The sequence below is a fragment of the Macaca nemestrina genome, chromosome 3 (genome assembly GCF_043159975.1).
Source record: "Macaca nemestrina isolate mMacNem1 chromosome 3, mMacNem.hap1, whole genome shotgun sequence".
NCBI classification, from domain to species: Eukaryota; Metazoa; Chordata; class Mammalia; order Primates; family Cercopithecidae; genus Macaca; species Macaca nemestrina.
The window spans coordinates 57,793,700-57,818,504 of record NC_092127.1 but is presented as its reverse complement, the minus strand read 5'-3'; the positions used below and the strand labels follow the sequence as shown (position 1 = coordinate 57,818,504).

Sequence of the window (24,805 nt, the reverse complement as noted above, 5' to 3'; positions counted from 1 at the left end):
TGTCTCCACCCAAATCTCATCTTGTAGCTCCCATAATTTCCACATGGTGTGGGAGGGACCCAGTGGGAGATGATTGAATCATGAAGGCAGGTCCCGTGATAATTAATGGGTCATGTGGTGTTGAGCCTGCAAGTACACAGAAGTCAAGAATTGAGGTTTGGGAACCTCTGCCTAGATTTCAGAAGATGTGTGGAAACACCTGAATGCCAAGGCAGAAGTTTGCCATATGGGTGGGGTCCTCATGTAGAACCTCTGCTAGGGCAGTGCAGAAGGAAAATGTGGGGAGGGAGCCCCCACATAGAATCCCCACTGGGGTACTGCCTAACGGAGCTGTGAGAAGAGGACCACCGTCTTCCAGACTCCAGAAGGGTAGATCCACTGACAGTTTGCACTGTGTGCATGGAAAAGCTGCAGACACTTAATGCCGGCCCATGAAGGCAGTCAGGAGGGAGACTGCACCCCGCAGAGCCAGAGGGATGGTACTGCCCAAGACCATGGGTATCCACCTCTTGCATCAGTGTGACCTAGATGTGAGACACGATGTCAGAGGAGCTTTAGATTTGACTGCCCCTCTGGATTTCAGACTTGTATGGGACTTGTAGCCTCTTTGTTTTGGCCAATTTCTCCCATTTGCAATGGCTGTGTTTACCCAATCCCTGTATCCCTGTACCCCATTGTATCTAGGAAGTAACTAACTTGATTTTGATTTTATAAGTTCATAGGTGGAAGGGACTTGCCTTGTCTCAGATGAGACTTTGGACTATGGACTGTTGAGTTAATCCTAAAAAGGGTCGACACTTTGGGGGACTGTTGGGAAGGCATGGCTGGTTCTGAAACATGAAGATATGAGATTTGGGAGGAGCTGGGGTGAAATGATATGGTTTGGTTCTGTGTCCCCACCCAAATCTCATCTTGTAGCTCCCATAATTTCTATATGTTGTGGGAGAGACCTGATGGGAGAAGATTGAACATGGGGACAGGTCTTTCCCATGCTGTTCTCATAATAGTGAATGGGTCTCATGAGATCTACGGGCATTAAAAACATGAGTTTCTCTGCACAAGTTCTTTTTTACCTGCTGCCATCCACATGAGATGTGACTTGCTCCTTCTTGTCATGATTGTGAGGCCTCTTCAGCCATGTGGAACTGTATGTCCAATAAACCTCTTTCTTTTTTAAGTTGCCCAGTAATGGGCATGTCTTTATCAGCAGTGTTAAAATGGACTAATAGAATCACTCTATCAAATGAAATAATATTTATTCCTTTACCACTGACAACTCTCTCTTGGCTCTTCTACTCAATCATGTAACTGATAGATGCTTGGCTTTTTGTTTTTGTTGTTTAACCTGATAATTATAGCTTACTTTATGAATTTCTGTTCTTCTTTTAATTTTGCAACAATTTTACTATTTCTCCTTACATGTTTATAAGTCATACAGAAACTCCTTCTCATCTACCCTGACCCCAGAATATTAAAACTTTTCAGAGTTTCTGGATTAATTTCATTATATGGACATGATTCCTTGAGATAGGAAAAATTTATTGGATTATGACATTAGACTTATAGGAATCTAAGATCTTACAAAATATAAAGCTTTACTAGTAATTTCATGAACTCAGGTAATCATTAGGCATAGGCAAATCACATAATTATTTAGATCTCTTAATCTGATTCTTTAGATCCCTCATTCTGTCATTCCCTTGCCCAGGCAGATAGATGAGACTTCTAGAGAGGTATGCCAACACTTTATTTACTTGGAGATACCTGTCTCAATTACCAAATATCTTACTTTTTATGCAGAGAGTTACATATGTGGTAAATATGACATTTTCCAGGGAGCCCCATAAATCCATAGCCTTCTACTTTGTTAACCATAAGTAATTCTAAACGACCAAGTACATTCTGCTAAAAACATTTCTGTGATACATAATCACTCTCCTGCTAGCAAAAAAACATTCAAATTGTTTGTCAGGAGCTGTCATTAGTATGTTTATATAAGCAAACTGGGCTTCCTTCCTTCCTTGGATCCTGGCAGGTCCTCTCAGTAATCAAAAAGAATCAAAAACCCTTTCCTTCCCAATTTGCTCTGGCCTTGGTCAACATCTTAGTGCCAGATATTGCTGGTGTATTATCATTATTGGCTTACAACGTTTTCTGCAATGTTTCACTTAAGCTAACTAATACTCTGACCTTGATTTGAACCATCCAATAAAGAGTAGGAATTTCCTCCACAAAGCATGTTACTCATTAACGTCTTCCTTTACAGATCTGTTGATGTTCATTCACAAACTCAATTACATTTTTCCTCAACCAATCTCAATTATTTGCATCATTTTCCATGGGCTTATGGGAGTATTTAATTAAATGCGTATTTTTTCTTCTCAAATCAAATTTTCTGAAAAAATTTGTTTCTATGAATTGTATTTTAGGTATATTCGATGTTGGTACAAATAGTAATTTTCAGGGGTCATTATGTCAAAGAGCCCATTCACATCCCATGGCCCACACATGTCAGAGGATTGTTCTTTATCCAACCACTTTCTACAATTTCCACACATGGGAGATAAACTTCTTTTTCATCCATATTTCCAGGGTTATCAGAGAACAACATTAAAGGCCGCAGTGTTCAGTGAAACCTTGCCATAACTTAGACTAAGCACGTTTTTTCCATAATTTTATTTCTTGAGCTTGCTTGCTCTTTTCTTTCTTTCTTTCTTTCTTTCTTTCTTTCTTTCTTTCTTTCTTTCTTTCTTTCTTTCTTTCTTTCTTTCTTTCTTTCTTTTTCTTTCTTTCTTTCTTTCTTTCTTTCTTTCTTTCTTTCTTTCTTTCTGTCTCTCTCTTTCTTTCTTTCTTTCTTTCTTTCTTTCTTTCTTTCTTTCTTTCTTTCTTTCTTTCTTTCTTTCTTTCTTTCTTTCTGTCTCTCTTTCTTTCTTTCTTTTTGACAGAGCTTCACTCTTGTCACTCAGCTGGAGTGCAATGGCACAATCTTGGCTCACTGCAAACTTTACCTCTAAGGTTCAAGCAATTATCCTGCCTAAGCCTCCCGAGTAGTATTGTGGGAAGTCAGGGACCCTGAACGGAGGTACTGGATGAAGCCATGGCAGAAGAACATAAATTGTGAAGATTTCATGGACACTTATAACTTCCCCAGTTAATACTCTTGTGATTCCCTATACCTGTCTTTACTTTAATCTCTTAATTCTGTCATCTTCATAAACTGAGGATGAATGTTGCCTCAGGACCCTGTGATGATTGCATAAACTGCACAAATTGTTTGTAGAGCATGTGTATTTGAACAATATGAAATCTGGGCACCTTAAGAACAGTATAACAGCGATTTTCAGGAAACAAGGGAGATAACCTTAAAGTCTGGCTGCCTGTGGGCCAGGCAGGACAGAGCCATATTTCTCTTATTACTGAAAATGGGTAAGACAAATATCACTGAATTCTTTCCCCAGTAAGAGATATTAATGATTAACAGCCCTGAGACAAGAATGCATTCCCAGAGGAGGCCTCTGAAATGGCCGCTCTGGGGGTGTCTACCTTATGCAGATGTAGATAGGGATGAAACACACCCTAGTCTCCTGCAGCACCCCCAGGCTTGCTAGGATTAGGAAATTCCAGCCTGACAAATTCTAGTCAGACCAGTTCTCTGCTCTTGAACCTTGTTTATCAATTACAATGAGTGCATAATGGAACATGGAAGTTCATTAGGGATTCTAGTTTTGCCCTGACCTTGTGATCTCACCTGCTTTGTGATCTTTTGTCACCCTTGAAGCATGTGATCTCTGTGACCCACTCCCTATTCGTACACTCCTTACCTTTTGAAAATTGCTAATAAAAACTTGCTGGTTTTACCACTTGGGGGGCATCATAGAACCTGCTGACATGTGACGTCTCCCCAGGACACCCAGTTTTAAAATTTCTCTCTTTTGTACTTTTTTCCTTTATTTCTCAGACCAACTGACACTTAGGGAAATAGAAAAGAACCCACGTTGAATATTGAGGGTGGGTTTCCCCCATTAGAGTAGCTGGGATTACAAGCACCTGCCACCAAGCCTGGCTAATTTTTGTATTTTTAGTGGAGATGGGGTTTCTCCATGTTGACCAGGCTTGTCTCAAACTCTTGACTTCAGATGATCCTCACTCCTTGACCTCCCTAAGTGCTGGGATTACAGGTGTGAGCCACCGCGCCCGGCCTTGAGCTTGTTTCTTTATTAATTCCTGCAAGTCAATATTAAAGACATAATATCCCAGAGTGATTAATATATCCAATAGCCCTTCCTGACTGAAGGTACAAAGTTAATCCCAGTGTTGTTAATAAGAATGGAAGCCATCATTTATTCAATGTCTTCAGTTCAAGCGTTGTCTTAAACCAAACTGATTTCCTGCTACAACTAAGTCGTCTAAAAACAGCTTCCTCTAGTGTCCCTGTTTGAAGAAGCAAGTCATTTTTATCATAGTAATGGGCCTCCTGGAACACTACCTCAGTTATATTCAATATTGCATGACCAAATCCTGTAACTCTTTCGAAACACCTGGCCACAGGTCCAGTGCTGCTTAACATGCCACTCATGTTATTCATATTATGTGTTAATTAAATGTGTCTAGTTTGAAAGCATTGTCTATATCTCCAAATAATATGCTTCATGAAATTCTCCATTAGGTATATTCTAGTTCCAGATACTGTTTTATCTGGCCATGCCATAGGCTTCCCTTAAATGTTCTATATGTTCCTCTTGTGGGAATCATTTATAATTTTTAAGTATTAAATCAAACATAAAATCACATTCTCTGAGGCTTTCTATGTTCTAGTTTCATATTCTTTAAATTAATTCTATTTACATTCACACTGATATGTTCAAAGCAACAGATCAGATCAAGTTGTGACATACCAGACAGGCAGCCACTATCTGCTTTCTCTCATAACCAGGGAATTGTCTTGGCAATGTATCACTTTGATTTATGGCCATATAGGGTGCAGAAATTACACTGTACAGTATCCTCTGCTCTGTAGAATTCATTGGTAGTTTCTCTGGAGAAAAATAATCTAGAATGGTAAACAAAGCCTAGAAATTGAGTGATAATTGTAGTCAACTACACATAGCTGAGTCATCGGGGGCACTTTGTCATTTGTTTTATTCAAATTATACAGGTAAAACATCCAAATCAGTAGGAGTCCAATTTCCCTTTTCTGCAGTAAGTAGGCCAAGAGATTTTCACCAACAAAGCCCATTTGTTTGGATGACAATAGCAAAAGATAGTTAAGTATGATATCCTCACTCTGAGCTGTTTGCATGAAAATATTGTAATGGGTTCCCTCCATGGTAATGTAATCTACTTATAAACACCTTTCCCATCTGCTGTGATTTTACCCTATTTGCAAACACTTCCTTCCAATATCAGGCTGTATAACTCATCATGCATAATGTTTCCCTACAAAACCAATAACAAGAACCTTACTAGCACACCCAAACAAATGTTTGGGTTTTATTTGTTTGTTTAACTTTTATTTTAAGTTCAAGGGTACATGTGCAGATTTGTTACGTACGTAAACTTGTGTCATGGGGGTTTGCTGTCAAACAAATGTTATAAGTGATAGACAAAGGACCTCAGAAGTCTCTCCTCTGCTTGATAATGGAACTGTCTTCACCTTTAGCTCTAATTTGGTTACATGGGAAGGAACTTTTGATACACCACAAATTACCTTTCAGAAAAGGCACAGTCAAATTAAATGACACAAATATCATGTCTTTGGTATTTTATAACCTCCTCTGGTGCACACAAATTTAAAACTGGGTTTGGGACCACCATTAGAGGCCAAATAAATGTATTAGAGGTGGGAAAGATATAAAGTTATATTATTGCATTCTCCTTCACTCCCTCATTACTACTTCTTGATTTTAGTAAGGCACAGTGGATTTTGTGATTTACTTCTCCTATTAGTCTCAGGACGCAATGGTTTCACTAAATGAACCCTTAATAATTTTTGAGTAAGAGGCCTTGCTTTTCATTTTTCACTGGGTTACAGAAGTTATGTAGCTGGTCCTTCCTGTTGACATTGGCTGTGCCATTCAGTGCAATAGCATGTGTCTTTCAAAAGGATGATAGCAAACAGCTGCCACAGGTATATTTTGAGTCAAAATCCTAAGGAGTCTAAATTGGTGGTCCCATTTAACTTTTCCTAAAGGGCTCCAGTTTGGGTATGCTCTAGTATCATCTTACCAGTTGGATGTAATCATAAGGGCCTAATGTTATTGCCTGTGCTACCACCTACCACAATACTTTTCGTGCTTATTTCTGCTCAGTACCTGTAGTGAGTTAAATTGTGCTCTTCTAAAATTATTATTCATTCAGAACCTCAGAAGGTGACCTTCTTTAGAAATTTGCACATATAATTAGTTAAGATGAGTTCCTACTAGATTAAGGAGGGTCCTAATTCCAATGACTGAAGGTGTTTCTATAGGAAGAGAGGACACACAGAGAAGAGATTGAAAACGAAAGCAGAAATTGGAGTAATAAATCTATAAGTAATAAAGCTCCCAAAATGTGTAGGAGAGAGTAGAATCTAGGAAGGGGCAATACAAGATTTTTTTCTGTGGCTTTTCAAGGTAGCATGACCCTACTGACTCCTTGGCTTCAGACTTCTAGCCTCCAGAACTGTGAAATAATAAATTTCAGTTGTTTTAAGCTACCCAGTTTGTGGTAATTTGTTCTAGCAGCCCTAGGAAAGTACTACAATACTGTATTCACGTTCTGAACTCTTTCCAGTTATTTTGTGAGTACGGATAGACAAGATTCTTAGAACAGTCTTGACAGTCTCTGAGTTTATTGCTTATTGGTGGGTCCTATGAAAGATAAATTACTTTTCACAGTTTAAGGAATGTCCTAAGTTGATCTGTACTAATTTCCAGGAATTAATTTGCACCTTGGGCTGTGCCTTAAATTCTAGGTGGATTTATCAGCAAGCTTCTATTTGTAATATGGATGATTATGGTCCTTAACTCCTCTCCTAATTTTTGCTCTGAGAAGAAAATTATCATTGTACCATGAAAGTAGTGTATGAACTCTATCTTTTATGTTATTCTTTACCAGATTATGGCAATGCGAAAACGAATTTTTTAAAATCCATGATAAGATCGTAAACATATACTTGTTTCTATTCTGCAAAGCTTAAAATTTTGCCTACTTGAAATTAAAAAAAAAAAAAAATCTTAGGAGGCCCCTGAGATTGGTTTAAATCTCTGTTGTAGCTATCCCAAAATTCTTAATAATTTTTTGAGTAAGTATCCAGGCATTTTCATTTTATACTCAGCTCTATGAATTATGTAGTTAATCTTGATAACATATCAGCGTCTCTTGTCTACTTTATTTTCTGTACATTCTTCATCATATCAAGTACAGATGAAGCATGCAAATGAACCACCTTGATACTCTACTGTAAATGTCCAGCGGCTACCTACTTATTGACCAGTTAGAACTACACAAAGGAAGTTAATGTAGGGAGGGTAACTTCCTTCTGAACCATTTTCTTAATTACAACAGTAGTCTCTTATTGCCCCCTTGGAATTCTGCATTGCTTAATGTTTACTACTGTGGAGAGCTTGAGCAATTCCAAAGGATCCCATTTGTCATGGCTAATTAAAATTTGGTGAAGTGTGAGCGAAGTCATCATCCTCTGTGGAAAACACAAAGAAAACAATGTCTTTGTGTTTTTTGTGAATGACAATTGTAATTTTGTATTTACGTAAAGGTAGCACAAGCAGGTAATATTCTCTCCAACCACACATTCCAACCTGTAACTTCATCGTTACCTTGGTTTCCTCCCTGATGTTCTCTCCATGCACTCCAGGTTTCGCTTAGAGATGTATGAGGCTCTTTCCTACCTTCTATAAGGCCTACTGTAAATTTTGCTCTACATCCTACCAATTATAAGAAACTTTGAATACTACCCCAGGTAACTTTGTTCAAATTATTATATACGGCCTCAGATCCATGACTGGGACTGGAATGAACAGACCTCAGCTCTTTATTTAATTGTTTTCAGATTCTATGGCTTTAATTAAGGCAGGAAATGCAGCCCTCTGTTCAAGTATATTCTGTTCTATATCACCATCCTCATAATTGGATTGGAACACTTTCAGCCATAATAAATAAAGCAAATTTTCTAGATTATTTAAGGGATTGGTGGGGGCTACAGTACTCCTCTACTCTGATTAAAAAGTTGATAATGTGCTTTTTACTTCCTTATTGAAAATTCTATCAAGGCTTAGTTTTAAAATCCTATTTATCTTTTCTTGAAAAGTAAATTAATTCAAGTGAGCTGCATTTCTATTTTCTCTTCTTTTAATTTCTCCCTGCTGTGCACATGATATAAATATTTTTCTCCATATAATCCCATGTATAGTAACTAAACCTGTATATTTGTCACTGTTCTCTGAATATATATATTTGGCCCTCAATGTTATATAAGTCTTGTAAGACAGAGAAGCATGAGCTTATCCCATTCACTCTAACTCTTATTATTTGTATCAATAGCATTAACCAAGGTGTTTTCTCTCTGGAAAGTGTAAAGCCTGTCAACATTTACACTTGTATCATTCCTATCATGTGAAAAGGGGAATCCAATTGGCAATTTGGAGAGGAGTTGTAGCAGTTACCCTTCTCAGCATAGGCCTGACAAATCTCACCTTAACAACTGCAACAGATATGCTGTCACAGTATTTGGAAGTGTTTTCTCAAAAGTTTACATCCACTTAATGATTAGTCATGAAAATTAATAGTGCTTTGCATCAGATAATAATAGAATTGCAACATGTCCTCCATCATTAATTTGAAGAATCCATGCCAATGTTAATTCACCAGTCTTCTGTTAGTGAATATTCTGTGCTTTAATAAAATATAGTTTTCACTCATCAACTGACCTTGGACTCCAGTTACATAAATAATTTGTTCAATAATCGATATTCTGAGTAATTTCTAAGGATACAAGAAATTTCTCCAAGAAACCAGGGAGGAATAAGAAGGTTTTCCAGTGAATAAAATGTAATCTTGCAGCTTTTTCTCCCACTATCATCTCCTCCTATTAAAAACTAACTCATTAAAAGGTTAACTTTTACAGGTATACTAGCAAGAGTCAGTCAATGGGATTTTCACCCAATTTTCCTTTGTCCATGTACTCCCTGGACCTGTACTCCCAGACTGTATTCTATGGCCCCCAGATTTCAATGATAAGACTTATCTCCCTTAACCTACCTCAAAGATTCCAATACCTCATACCAAAAATGTATAGCAAACTATTCTGAGAACAAATTTTCATATTTTTTCATTATCTCCTTTTGAAAAGGAGCACAAGGTAGAAAAAGGAAACATTCACTATTTTGATGTGTGGGTCTAAAAGATGATCCTGCTCACAGTGCCAATCTGAACCCACAAAAAGCATTGTATTGTCAAATCAGACTCAGATTGAAGATGTTGCTTGATATCATGCTTTCTGAATAATTTCAAAGATAAAATAATCAAGTACGAGTTAAGTGGGGAGAGACCTGGGTCCTCTCATCTTCATTGAATGTGGTCTGTTACAAGTTTCTAGATTTGGTTTTTAAGTAAAATGTACAGTTGCTTTACTTACTCAGGTGTATTCTCAGTTACAAACTATATCCTTTTATACTAAGAGACCAACACAGCTAACATGACATTTTCTTGGGAATCATCACCCTACATTTATTGATTCCTGGCTTATTTTTCATAAGCAATTTTAGACAACTCTGCCTGGTCTGCTAAAAACATTTTATGAAGAATGATTATTTTGCTACCAAAAACTATTTATTTTATTTTCCAAGAGACTTGCATTAATATGTTTACAAAAAAAAAAAAAAAATTAAACCAGAACACCTGCCTTCTTTATTTCCCAGGGGTTTTCCTTCACACCTGCCCCCATCAGAGGAGAAAACTGATTAGGAGGTTCCACCCCTTTCCACACCATTCTTGAATCTATTCTACAGAATTCACTCACATGGTCTAGCAATGTGTTTAAGGTAGAATTTTTTTTTTCTATCCATATTTGTTATGTGTTAAATTTACATCATTATATATTGACTAGACATTATATATTTCTTCTTAAACATTAGTCGTAATGAATCTAAAAACTGAATTGATTTCAACCAATAAGTTTATCTTTAATTTCTGTACTCAACATTCTTGTCCTCAATATTTTTATTGTTACTGTTACAGTTACTAAATCATCTTCATGAAATCACAGTTAGACCAGTGCATTAATTTAAAACAATAGCTTCCTTTTTCGATAACTTAACTTCTTCAAACTTTTCTTCACTGTCCTATAATGATAATTATTCTAAAATGACACTCTGATCATTGAAACTTTATTTAATAATTTACTCTCTGCCAATTTCACAAATAAATATTTGTTTCACAGTTGTTATTTCTTCTTCAAGATACATCAAATAATCCACCTTTACAAAAAGCAATTTATTGTTTCACAAATGTGCTTTATTATTTCACCTATTCAGTCTTTTAAACATTTTGTTCCACCCTTGGTCACTAAATAAATTTCTATCTACTAAACATGACTGACTTAGCAAAACTATAGCCTTAGTTTCATGCATGTCTCCATCAATTTTGGAATTGCTTTTATACACTAAACTGCAGTGGGAGAAAGACACACAACCAAATTGTGCTGATTGTTATCTCTTTAAAACCACAACCTTGAAAACCAAATGTGCCTTTCATGCAGCCAAACAAGCCCACTTTTCTTTCGTTAGCCATTGCCTTCTCCTTCTCATGTAAGATTAACTTATGGATTATTTTCTCATTTCGCACCCCTCACATACTTTTCTTCAATCTCAGTGCCAGCTGATGACCTTGTTTCCTGTGTCAATAAATAAACGAATAGATAGATAAATAGCAATCAAGAGGAAAGGTATGCAGAATCCTACTACCACATATACTTAATGCCAGTATCTAAAATTACATGCTACTCATCTAAAATTACATGCATATTAATAGAGCAGAGTTTTTTCTCTTGTACTATGGATAAACTGAAACAGATAATTCTATGTTTAGGATGGGGTGTGGAAAAGTTGTCTCGTATGTTGCAGGATGTTTAGCAACATCCGTGGCCTCTCCCATTCGATGCTATTAGTAACTCCATTCAGAAGTTGTGACAACAGAAAACATCTCCAAACATTGCCAATTGGCTCCTTGCAGAGTGAAATCTCTCCTTAAAGAAAACCACTGCCAGAAATGAAATGTTTATACACCTACCTCATGCTTATGCTTTTGCTTGTTCATCAACTCTTTCTGACTACACAGGCTATACACAGACACTTTTCAATACTTACCCCTCTTATACATAATCAAATTTTCCTCATTATTGGGTCATTTCATGATCATACAAATATGCCGTTACTTCTGTCATATTAGAAAATAAAAGCAAATAAGCAACCGGTATTCTTCATTTTCTCCATTTTCATTGTCAGATACCACCAGGGAATTTGATCTCTTTTTCACCAAAACTCTTTAAAAGGATAATTTATACTCACTGTGTCATTTGTTCCTTGCATGTTCCCTTTAATCATTTAACTTCCATACAGATTTTTGCTCCCCAGTACTCTAATTAAACCTGTCCTCCATCTTGTTAATCTTATAGTTATTTTTCTCACCTTACTTGATTTATCAGCAGCATTTGAAGTAGATTATTCTCATAATATTATCTTCATTTGACTTCCTGGTTTTATATTATGTGTATACTTCTCTCTCTTTCTCTCTCTCTCTCTCCCTCCCACTCCCTCTCCCTCTCTCTCTATCTCCCTCTCTCTCTCTCTCTTTCAGTGTTTTTTCTGTTCCTCAGACTCAATGTTGGAATACTGCAGGTCTCAGTATTTTATTTCCCCCCATCCTCATCTTTCTCTGCACTTCTTTCCTTGTTTATCTCATCCAATCTCATGGCTTTCCATACAGTGTAAATGCTAATGACTCCCAAATTTATATTTCCATGTAATATCTCTATCCCGAATTCCATACTCATAAATTCAATTGCATTTTTTACACTTCCACCTGAATGTTGTGATGATAATGGGTCTATTTTTCCTGAGACCCATTCCTCACTCTGCCCAGCTCAATTCATAAGACAGAGGGGATGAACACTGTAGATTATGTATCTCAGATTTTCTGAAAATTGTCTTCCAGGTAGGCTCAAACAATAGGAGACACATGTAGAAAGATGAAAGGCAGGAGCAAGGAGAAATCTAGATATTGTCTCAGTTTCTCCCTGTCATCCCTAATAACAGTTGCATTTTTCACAGACTCCTGCTCCTTTTACATAGGAGCACTGTGGTTCCAACTTCCTCCAGATATCCCTCCCTGCAGCTCCAGTAGTACAGCCTCCTATCCCTGTTCTCCAAGGGAAGGTGGTGGTAGCCTCCCACTGTTGCTAAATTGTAGGCTGCTTCACTGAATTAAAATAGTTTTAATTTTTTAAAACTATTTCTACCATCAATTACCTGTATCAATTTCCTTTGTTTTAAATTCTCAATGATTTCAGTTTTCTCGGCTAGTTTCTGATTACTTCAGATACCTAACAGAAATCTCAAAGTAAGTATGACTCAAGAGAAATTGCTGATTTCCATCTCCCAGTCACTACCAAACCTGTTTATGCTTATCCATTTCATTTGATGGCAAGACCTTCCTCTGGTTGCTTAAACTCAAAGGCTTTACAATATCTAGAATCTACTACTTCTGTTCTATTACTACAATATCCAGAATCTGCTACTTCTGTTCCATTACTACTGTTGGTTACAATACAAGTAGGGAAGATAAGCAATGAGAAGGCTATGGAGGACAGAGAAGAGAGGAGAGTACATAGAGTGACAGTCTTCAAGAGGTCAAAAACCTGTACGAGTTCAGGTCTTGAACAAGTGATATTGGATGAAATGGGAGGTAGAGAGGACCAGAGAGTAGAATTTTTTTTTTAATATTGAGAAATATTTGCTGTCTAAAATAGAGAAGAAATGTTATTAACATGCATGGTGGTCAAGAAACTGACAGGTAAGATTTGAAAGAGTTACCAGTTTGAGGTAAGCACAATAGAGAATAATGTCAGAGTTTATAATGGAGAGAATGTCTTTGAAAGCCAAAAGCAAAAGTTGTCATAAAGGAGAAAGAGACCAAAAAAAGGTCTGAAAAAGCAGTTGAATGGAAAACTTAGTGTAGACCTACATTATGAACCATAAACTGGCAAAGTTTATTGATGATGCTTATTGGTTTATTTATTTGTTGGTTTTCAGAAGGAAAGAACTATAATAGACTGATAACTACAAATTAACTGAAATTGTATATACCCAGCCTCCTCATTATTAGGCAGGTGAAGATGAGGTGAGCAAAAAAGTAGCAACACATTGAAAGGGCTATTGAAGGGGTTATATTTTCCAGACACATCAGGAGTTCAAGTTTTTATTAAAAATGAAAAAGAATTTGCTAATCAAAATGTAAGTATTCAAGATCTATCAGTATGTTAGATAAGGGATAGATGATTGATTCTGTTGGAAAAACAGAGTCATATAGTGATGAAAGTCTGATAATACCTCTGAGACTTGAAAGTGACAGAAATAAACAGGAACATGAGGCACAGAGTTTTAGTTATGATAGTCTCTTTGAGGAGGAGAAATAATGGCACAATTGTCATTTTTTGAATATTTCCCCTAGTATTTTTAGTGATTTCACAAATTGTTCTAATAGTTTAAAGGACTACCACTCTGGAATATCACTTAAAGCAATGTTCTTGTGAGGATTAGGTTTAATAAAAAGTCCTGTAATGCTTGGACATATGGAAAGCTAACCAGTAGTATATAAAACAAAATTGTTATAGTTGAAATTTATTATTATAGCTATTTTCCTCATCTTTTTGCAATACTTATAATTTTTTTCTTAATGGAATATGATTTTTCAGTTTTTAAAGTCAAATTGTATTACATTTAAAAAATTAATACAGAACTATTCTGTTGAAGACAATGAATGCATCTTATGCTTAACATGTTAATATGTGTTTCACATTATTTATAGATTTTGTCTACTGCATTGAAATTTGCTAGAATGCTGCATATGTACAGCTTAATGTAATCACTTCCTAACTATAATCTTTACAGCCAACCGAGTTACAACAAAATTAATCTAATTTTATGTCTTTTATTTGTTTCTACTTCTAGGTTAAATATGGTTTGAGAAAAGTGTTTTAGAAAACTTTGAAAAATCACTAGCTTATTAGAAAGCATGTTCTATTAAAAGATATGAGTCCTATCTCCAGATTACTTTAAATATTAGTTTTATTCCAAATTATGTTCTAGTTTTCCTATCTTTAAAATATATTCATGAAACATTTCACTTCTCTTATGAAATTAAATGTACTTTTAAGTTTGAAATGTATTAGGGAACTCTGATATATGCTTTTTAAAAAAATAACACTCTGAATTACTTTCTAAAATGAAAGCAACCCTAAAATAAAAATATATTACCAATATTCAGTTTTACCTCTGGCTTCAACTTATTTTTCTCTCAAGATATTATTCTCTTCTCCAGCCACCCAAGGTGCCAAAAGGAAAGAAGGCCAAAGGGAAGAAGGTGGCGCTGACCCTTGCTGTCTGGAAAAAGCAGGAGACCATGAAAGTGGTGAATCTTCTGTTTGAAAAATTTGGTACTGGACAGGACATTTTGGCATTGGACAGAACATCCAGCCCAAAAGGGACCTCACTTGCTTTGCCAAATGGCCCCATTATACTAGGTTGCAGCAGCAGAGAGCCATCCTCTATAAGCCGCTGAAAGTGACTTCTGTAGTTAACCAGCTCACCAGGGCCTTGGACCACCAAGCAGCTATTCAATGGGGTAAGCTAACTGGCAAGTACAGACCAGAGAAAAAGCAAGAGAAGCAGCAGAGACTGTTGGCCTGGACTGAGAAGAAAGCAAAGGCGACATTCCCACTAAGAGATCACCTGTCCTTCTAACGGGGGTTAACACTGTCACCACCTTAGTGGAGAAAAAGAAGGCTCAGCTGGTGGTGACTGCACAGGACATAGATCCCATTGAATTGGTTGTCTTCCTGCCTGCCCTGTGTTGTAAACTGGGGGTTCCTTACTGCATTATCTAATGGAAGGCAAACTTGAGACATCTAAGATTAAAAAACAAACAAATAAACAAACAAACACTCTTTAAAATATTCTTTTAAAACTTTTAATCATTAGTTTTTTATCTCTTCAGTACATTAAAATGTCTGGTGGTAGGAAAATACTGGAGTCATATATGACTGTCTACATAATTTGCAGGGCCCAGTGCAAAATGAAATGGATGTTGTACCTCGTCCAAAGTGTTAAGTACTTCAAGATGGCAACAGCAGAGCATTAGACCAAGTAGGAGGTCGTTATGTGCATGGGTCCTTGTGTGACCACACAGGTCACAGGAACATGAAGCTAGACCTGAGTGTATATCCAGATACGTAAATCTTAGAGATTTCTAAAACTCAATAAAAGAGAAACTACATTTTGTGTGTGAACACAAAAATTGGAATAAAATTGGCAACAGCATTGGGATTTGTGCTCAGAGTCACAGTTTACATCTGACCACAATTTCTATATGATTTTTTAAAATAAAACAGTAAGATTTTTAAAGAAGGTTTCTGAAATTAAAAAATTATAACATAATTAACTTTGATATTTTAATTCCATGTAATTTAAAACATTTAATAGATATATAATGTTCCACTATTAATTTAACTAGAAGTGTAAAAATAAAATATAGATAATAAAATATTCTACTTATTTTTAAATTATCTATGTTATATTGAATAAAAGAAAATTTGGGAATATAAATAAATGAGTATTTTTGAACATGTAAAAATTATTTTCTTGCTGTTTTTAGGAGACTGTTTTAGCAGCACAGGAGCTTACCTCTGATCTACCTCTGCTCAGACAAACCAGTGATGTAATTTACAAATAGATTGTAACTTCACCCAAAACACATCACAGTAAAGATATGTAGTGACTTTCAGAGAATTTGACCTAACTAAGAATTTGTAAAAGAGAAAAACATTGTCCTTGTGGCTAATCTATACGGCTGTTTCTTTTTAAGTCACATGTATATTTACCTGACCAATTTGTTTTACTCTATTTCAAGTTATCAGGTGAAATTATTTTGGAATAAATTAATGAGTTGTCTGTTCTGAATAAATGTGCATGTTACAAATGCAAACACGTGTATGTATTATACAACTATGCAGCTTCAAGAACTGACTTATTTCTATCAGCTTTTTATTCACTTTTAAAAATTAGGCTACTGAAGCATATTAGAATTTAATTACACCAATTAGTACTGCCACATCAGACATATGATGTGCCTTCAATTAAGAAGTACCTAATGGGTATTAGTACAATTTAGCTTCATAATTAAAGTTCTAAGAACAGCACAAATTAAACATTATGATTACAAAACATTAAAAATCTACTGGTGAAATTAAAGCTGAATATTTTAGCTTCTCCTTTTGAGCTGATTTTAAAAAAGAAAATCAGAATTATATAAAATGCAATGTTATTATTGAAGCATTCTGAATTTAAAAACAGAAATTAAGCTCACATGCCCATAAATATGTGCATATATAATGATTAAATATTAAATAAAATATCCAATCTAACACTTATGTCATCTAATAAGCATTAAGGGTTATCATTTTGGAGTTTCACTTGGTTGGGTTGTTTTTTTTGTTTGTTTTTTTCATAGAGACATTTGATATATGTGGTCATCACTCACAACTCTTGCTTCAGTGAGCATGGATGACAGGAAGCCCCAGCTACTGTTTTTCTGGTCGTATGACTGTCTTTGCACTCAGGTCGTATTTTCTCAGCCTGTACCTGGGCAATGTCTGAGCATACTGGGAGTTTTGATGAAAGTCATTTTTAAGATTTGTGATAATCTTCCAACAGAAGACTTTGGACTGGAGACTCCTACTGTCCTGGCCAAAATTTCCTGAACTGTGCTTCAGGCTGTGACTCTTTCACTCTCATCTTTCTTCCTTGTCCCTCTCCTTTGACAGAGGCCAGGCTTGCATCACTGAAGACTCCCTGCACTTAGATCTGCTTTCTCTTCTTAATCTTTAAATAACATTCCTCTCATAATCTTTTGAGCAACTTATAATTGCATAGTGTCAGCTTCTTGGAAAACCTGACTTGACAAACTATCCTATTTGAAATACAGACATATATGCATTTAACAATTTTTGACATTATTAGCACATTGAGTGTTAAATAGTATCTGAAGAGAGATATATTTAAAAATGAAAACACCTTCCTATTGGAATTTTCTTCAAAACAAATAGATTATTTTTAAAAAGATGACAACTATAGCAACTTCAGTCTCACCTGTTTTATCCACTAGAGTGATTTGCTTTCTCTGCTTTTCTTAAAGTGATTGGTTGAAATGTTTTAACACTTAGCAGTTTCTTCCTAGTTTTGCAGATATGGCCTCTGAAATGGCTTATGTGTAAGGCAAATAGAGGATGTTCTTTACTGAGCTACTGCTTTTATTTCTCTCTTTCGCTTGTTCTATTTTTTAAGTGAAAATGGCATTAATATCTTATTTGTCAGACTTTCATTTTCATATTTGAGAATTTTGCTTGTAGATAACCAATAGCTATAACCTGTTCAGGTCTTTAAAAAATAGAGCCTATTGAATGAGCAGTCACACACAAGAAATTCTGTTCTTCCCACAGTCTATCATGCTTCACCCGTATTCAGCTTCTCACTTCTGTATCTAAAAACATTAGATTTTATCAGTCTACTTTAAAGTTTCTATTTTTTTAAACTTTTCCTAAAATACACAAATTTCCATAAAGGAAGGAGGGATAAAGCTTAAGAATAAATTCAAAAGGGTCATAAGTGGGGGGATCAAGATCCAAACACAGGCTCTCTTGATGTAAAGATAGACCTTTAATCATGTACAATCAGTCTATTAAGAGAGGACTCTAAACACAAAATTAAGAGTATAGTTGCCTCTGTGTGGCTGAAAAAGAGTGAAAGATAACTGCAAAATTATTGATGCTGTTCTTCTGTTTAAATTGGGTTGTGTGCTTACGTGTGTTGCTTATGTTAATATGTCTCATAGGTTAGGTATTTTAATCAAATATGAAATTATATAAATACAATACACTGAGATAAGATAACTAGCAACACATTGAAACAAAAAAACAAGAATAGGATTGAATACTGGCAGGATCTTTATAAGGCCTGGCCTTTCACTATGTAAATAGATATCTTTTAGTCCAAGAAATCAGAGCTTACACATTTTTAGGAAAATAAAAAAAAAAAAATTCAATAGAATAAATTAATGCTATGTCTTGTAAGCAAAAGTCTACTGAGATGAATTCATAATATCCCATAACAGCAAAAAAAAAAAAAAAAAAAAAAAAATGCATTCAGAAGTCCTAAATCTATAAACCATAAAATAGTTAAGCACATAGAATTTACTTAAGTTCAAAATCATCATGCTCATTAGACTTATATAATTCTTGTAGCATTCAGTACATACTGGATAATTCTTATTCCCATTATTTATTACTAAGCACATTGAAATTTCACCTTAATAATATTATTTTTTAACTTTCATTTGTATTGTAACTGTTGGTTACACAGTTACAATATGATGTTACACAGTTACAATGATGACGTGTTTCATCACTATAATTAATCTCTTTCAAATGGCCTTTATGCCAAATTATTTTATTATATGCTCTTTCCATGCCATGCCTTGTTTTCCAAACTTACCACAGAACAAATTTTGTAATTAGTTTTCCATTACTGAATTAGTACCAATCTCTGTCTTAAAAAACAAATACAGTAAAAAATGATAATGAGTTTATTTTTTCTTATAATACTATCACTGGTGCACTTTTAGAACAAATTAATCTTTTTTTTTTCTTTTTTTTTTTTTTTTTGAGACGGAGTCTCGCTCTGTCGTCCAGGCTGGAGTGCGGTGGCCAGATCTCAGCTCACTGCAGGCTCCGCCTCCCAGGTTTACGCCATTCTCCTTCCTCAGCCTCCTGAGTAGCTGGGACTACAGGCGCCCGCCACCTCGCCCGGCTAGTTTTTTGTATTTTTAGTAGAGACGGGGTTTCACCGTGTTAGCCAGGATGGTCTCGATTTCCTGACCTCGTGATCCGCCCGTCTCGGCCTCCCAAAGTGCTGGGATTACAGGCTTGAGCCACCGCGCCCGGCAATAAATTAATCTTAAGATGATATAAGCATTTCTCCGAATGATCTTCAAATTCATTGATTGTTTTGTGATTTCAATTTCCTTGTTTATTGTTCCTGTTGCATTTTTTTCAGATTTTATAATTATATATATTAACTCAGAACACATACCTCTTATCACACATATTTTTTTCATATAGTTTATCTACATCTCATAGAAAAGGGCTCATTTGCATTTTCTCTTATTAGACTCCTGATTTCAAATAATATATTATTTATGAGTATTTTTCTGTGCTGTAGTTATTCATTCTTACAGATATGTAACATAATTCCTTTTTCAAAGGTAAAAATTGAGCTATCTTTTGTTGAGGATTTGTTGATCTCTGTCTAAAGTTTCAAAAATAAAGAACTTTAAAACCAAAATGTAAATTCCTTTCAAGTTTTAGTAAAATTACTTCAAATGTAGTAGCTTAAACAATACAGATTTATTATGTTACAGTTCTGTAAGTCAGAAATCTGACTTGATCACACCATGGTAAAAAACAACATATTGCCAGGGTTGTTTTTTCTGGGGGTGCATGGGAAGAGTTTGTTTCCTTTGGTTTTACACAGCCCAGAGGCTGTTTGCATTCCTTTCTCAGAGTCCTCTCCCCCATTCTTAAAATAAGGAATGGAGTCAGGGTGACTATGGTTAGCAATATTGTGTTGTATATTTCAAAATAGCTTGAAGAGAGGATTTTGAGTGCTCTCAGCATAATGATATCAAAGATGTATGAAGTGAAGATTATGTTGAATATCCTGATTCAATATTTAAACAATACATACACATGTTGAAACATCACACTGTATTCCATAAATATGTACAATTATTATGTGTCATAAAACAAGATTTAAATTGTTTTAAAAGGCCAGCAATGGCAGTTTATGAGCTCCCATCTCATCACTCTAACTTCTTCTGCTTCCTTCTTCCACTTATAAATGTCCTTCTGATTATTTTGGTCCCATCAGAATAATCCAGAATAACTTTCCTATCTTAATATCAACTGATTAACAACCTTAATTCAGTCTACAATTTCAAATTTCCTTTGCCATGCAACTAACATATTCACAAATTCTGGGGACTGGACTGTGGATACCCGTTTTATTAGTTTGTTCTCACACTAATAAAGACACAGTTGAAACTGGGTAATTTATAAAAGAAAGAGGTTTAATTACAATTCCACATGTTTGGGGAGGCCTCAAAATCATGGTGGAAAGTGAATGAGAAGCAATGTCACATCCCACGTGGTGGCAGGCAAGACAGCTTGTGCAGGGGAACTCCCATTTATAAACCCACCAGATCTCATGAAACTTATTCACTACCACAAGAACAGCATGGGGCAAACCATCCCCATGATTAAATTATCTCTATCTGACCCCATTCTTGACATGTGGGAATTATTACAATTCAAGGTGAGATTTGGGTGGGGACAGAGCCAAATCATATCGTTCATGGAGAGCCATGATTCTGCCTACCACAAGTAAGATGTACAAAGCATGGAAGGAGCTACAGCCACAAACCATTGTCCCATTGGGAATTTCTAGCAGAATAAATAGCAGTTATTAACTGATAAGTTAACAGATTAAGTAAACCTAAATAATTGCCTTCATTAGCAGCGAGGCTTTTGATGGTTCATGTATCACAAATATTTAAACACAAATACATTCTTCTCATTTATTCCAATAACAAAAGTGTATTTTTTTGTTTGTTTTGTTTTGTTTTTGAAAGTTTGGTATGAAAGAGAGATGAGCCGATTTGACTACTCTAGGCTAGAAGATATGTAGCTGAGATTCTATGGCTGAGTGGAGGAAAAAAAAAAAAAAATCACAAGCCCTGTCTGGCTTAACAGAGAGATAAAACTGTTTCTGTTGAGATGTGATGGCCCCCATCACACCACATTTGGACTTCTAGCTAGCCTGAGTTCTTCAGATAACTGACCTTCCTTCCTTCCTCCCTCTTGTAATAGTCTTTGTGTGTTTAGAAGTACCTTGAAATACTGGTCAGAAATGTGGCACCAAAGAGAAAGGCTTGCTCACTCCACATCTTTACCTGATCATTTCCTGAACATGATTGTGTGAGATAGACGACTCTTTGCTCTTCTTTGGCTGATCTACAGGAATAACATTGGGAATAAGCAAAGCTCCTTTGGACTCCAGAGGGTGGTGGTCAGGAAGTGGGCCATTGAGAACCTAGGTAGAAATACAGGCCAGATTATTGGAGTAGTTTGGTTTATAATGTTAAAATATTTATACATATGTTATGCGGGCCTCTATTTCCACTCTCGTCTTAGAGATCACACATATTATTGGAGGGCCTAGCAGTGTTTCTGGAGTTTTTGGAACTATGCCTTTTTCAAGATAAACTAAAAAACATTTGTGGATAATTTAATTTTTCCCAGTGTAGATTCCAGTGCCAAATTCCTTTCTCAGACTCTGTTTCTAGTATAACATGTTAATATGTAATCCTGCTTCACTTAGGGATTTTTAGAGAATCTAGCCCAGGTTACTTAATTCAACTCCAAGACGTACTTTTCTTTTAAATGCAGTGAATAAAGGTTGAGTTACCTAGTCATTCCTGTTTAATTTAATCCTACTATCATCTGCCAATATGGTGCTGATACTGTTTCCTATTTCTAGATTGTAGCTAGAAATATTCTGTAATATTTATTCTTGACATATGTCTGTTACTTTAAAGGAATACATAGGCTATAAATAGTCCCCTTGCCTCTCACAAGTTAGACAGTCCTTCCCAGAATGCCCCGCTGAAGAGTTGTAGCAGATCACCCTGTGCCTCCTTAACCTCTCTGTGCCTCATATGTTCACCTGTAAAATAGTGATCATAGTAACACCTATCTTGTGATGATGTAGAGAGGATTAAAAAAGCTAATTAGGGGAGACCAGGCATGGTGACTTATGCCTGTAATTCTAGCACTTTGGGAATCTGAGGCGGGCAAATCACTTGAAGTCAGGTGTTCGAGACCAGCCTGGCCAACACGGTGAAACCCATCTCTACTAAAATAATAATATTAATAATAATAATTATTATTATTATTAATTGAGCATTGAAGTATTTGCCTCTAATCCCAGCTACTTGGTTGGCTGAGGCAGGAGAATCACTTGGACCCAGGAGGCGTGGGTTGCAGTGAGCCGAGATCACACCACTGCACTCCAGCCTGGGCAACAGAGCAAGGTTCTGTCTCAAAAATAAACAAACAAATAAATAAATAAATAAATATAAAGTCAATTAGTGTGGAAACATTTAGAATGGTGTGTTCATAGGTTGTCACCCTCTCGAAGCAATTGTTGGACACTATTTTGAAAATGTTTTACTTCTGAGTGAAATGTTGCATTTTATTTTACTAGAAGATTCTTACGTAGTTTAAGTACATTTTACAGTATTATTAAAGACTATGAACAAAATATTTAGGAAAAATGAGACCATATTTCTATTATTTGTGACATTGACACAAAAAATCAAGCAGATTAATTTTTATTAAGTTTTTGTACCAATTTCATATCTAAAATTTCGAAGAATTTTATTGCAACAAACTCTCTCTTATTGTTAACTCAAAAAAAATTTCTCTGTTTTAAGTTGACTTCATTCCATAAGTCTCTACACTACTAATTTGGTCAGAAGTTATTTTCAATCCTAATTGGGAACTACAAAGATCCACTTGATATCCTTTCAATTTATGATGTTGAATAAAGTTGAATTGTAATAATTTGAGTGTGCAGTCAAAGCAATTTTCAACACTATGTATCACTGTAGAAACAAGTGAGAATGTCTTATTTAAGTATTTAAGTGGCTTGAGTATGGCAATTAAAATTTCATCTAAGCTTATTTTGATGAATCTTGTAAGGTGACATTTATTTCTTATGCTCTGAACATCATAAGTTCTGTTGATTTTTATGGGAAGTTTTCAAGATCATTTTCAGAGATCTATGACAAAATGACTTTATTTGAGGAATAAAAAGAAGAAATAACTAAAAGTTGAAAGCGTTATGCTATTCCTTAAGCCCAAACTTTTCTCCCTTTACAAAAACAAATTAAACGCAAAACAAACAAACCATCAAAAATACCTTGAATCACTGTTGGTGGGAATTAAAATTAGTTCGACCACTGGGGAAGACAATGTGGAGATTCCCCAAGGATCTAAAATCAGAACTACCATAACCCAGTAGTCTCATTACTGGGTATATATCCAAAGGAATATAAATCATTCTACTATAAAGACACATGCACATATATGTTTATTGCAGCACTATTTATTCATTTCTTTTTCTTTTTTTTTTTTTTTTTTTGAGACGGATCTCGTTCTGTCACCCAGGCTGGAATGCAGTGGCACCATCTCTGCTCACTGCAAGCTCTGCCTCCCGGGTTCACACCATTCTCCTGCCTCAGCCTCCCCAGTAGCTGGGACTACAGGTGCCCGTCACCATGCCCGGCTAATTTTTCTTTTTGTATTTTTAGTAGAGACGGGGTTCACCATGTTAGCCAGGATGGTCTCGATCTCCTGACCTCGTGATCCACCTGCCTCGGCCACCCAAAGTGCTGGGATTACAGGCGTGAGCTGTTGTGCTCAGCCTATTGCAGAACTATTTATTATAGCAAAGACATGGAACCAACCCAAATGCCCATCAGTGATAGATAAAGAAAATGTGGTACATATACACCATGGAATACTATGCAGCCATATAAAGAATGAGATCATATCCTTTGTAGGAACATGGAAACTACCATCCTCAGCAAACTAACACAGGAACAGAAAACCAAACACCACATGTTCTCACTCATAAATGAGAGTTGAACAAGGAGAACACATTGACACAGGGAGGGGAACAACACACACTGGGGCCTGTTGAGGGTAGGGGGAAAGGGGAAAGGGGAGGGAGAGCATTAGGACTGACATCTAATGCATGTGGCTTAAAACCTAGGTGCCGGTTTGAGAGGGGCAGCAAACCACCATGGCACATGTATATCTATGTAACAAACCTGCACATTCTGCACATGTATCTTAGAACTTAAAGAAAATAAAATAAAATGATATAAACAACAACAAAAATATCTTGAATCTCCAAAATAAGTTAACACAAATAGTTAAAATTGAGCATGCTTTTATTAGAATATGAAAATGTCATTGAAAATATAATAGATAATTAATAGATGTGAACATATGTAAGAATGTATGAGTGCTTAGATCTGCTACATAAAGTGAGTCCCAAATGATAAGGTTACAAATTTTTTTTTTTTGTAGAATATGTGTATTCAGTGAGATAATGTTACAAAATTCAATCATACAGATTGGTAACTTTTATGTTTATTTTTCAAAAGCAGCTCAGAATAGTTCTTTAGATTCTGTAACACCACAGTGTCCTAATTTAGCTCCTAAAAATTTATTACAGAATTTTAAATTCATTTTCATTTAATCTTCCTCTAGGTGTGTAAGCTACATCAGAGATCTGCACAAAATGCTTTTTACTCTTTCATGGTATACATTCTCCTTAGGTAATTTTGATCTCTA

The 24,805-nt window shown here is 35.7% G+C and overlaps 1 pseudogene; it reads left to right on the top strand.

Moving 5' to 3' along the window:
• The first annotated feature begins 431 nt into the window (after positions 1-431).
• LOC105486412 (large ribosomal subunit protein eL8 pseudogene) lies at positions 432-15,157 on the top strand (annotated as a pseudogene).
• Positions 15,158-24,805: the final 9,648 nt, after the last annotated feature.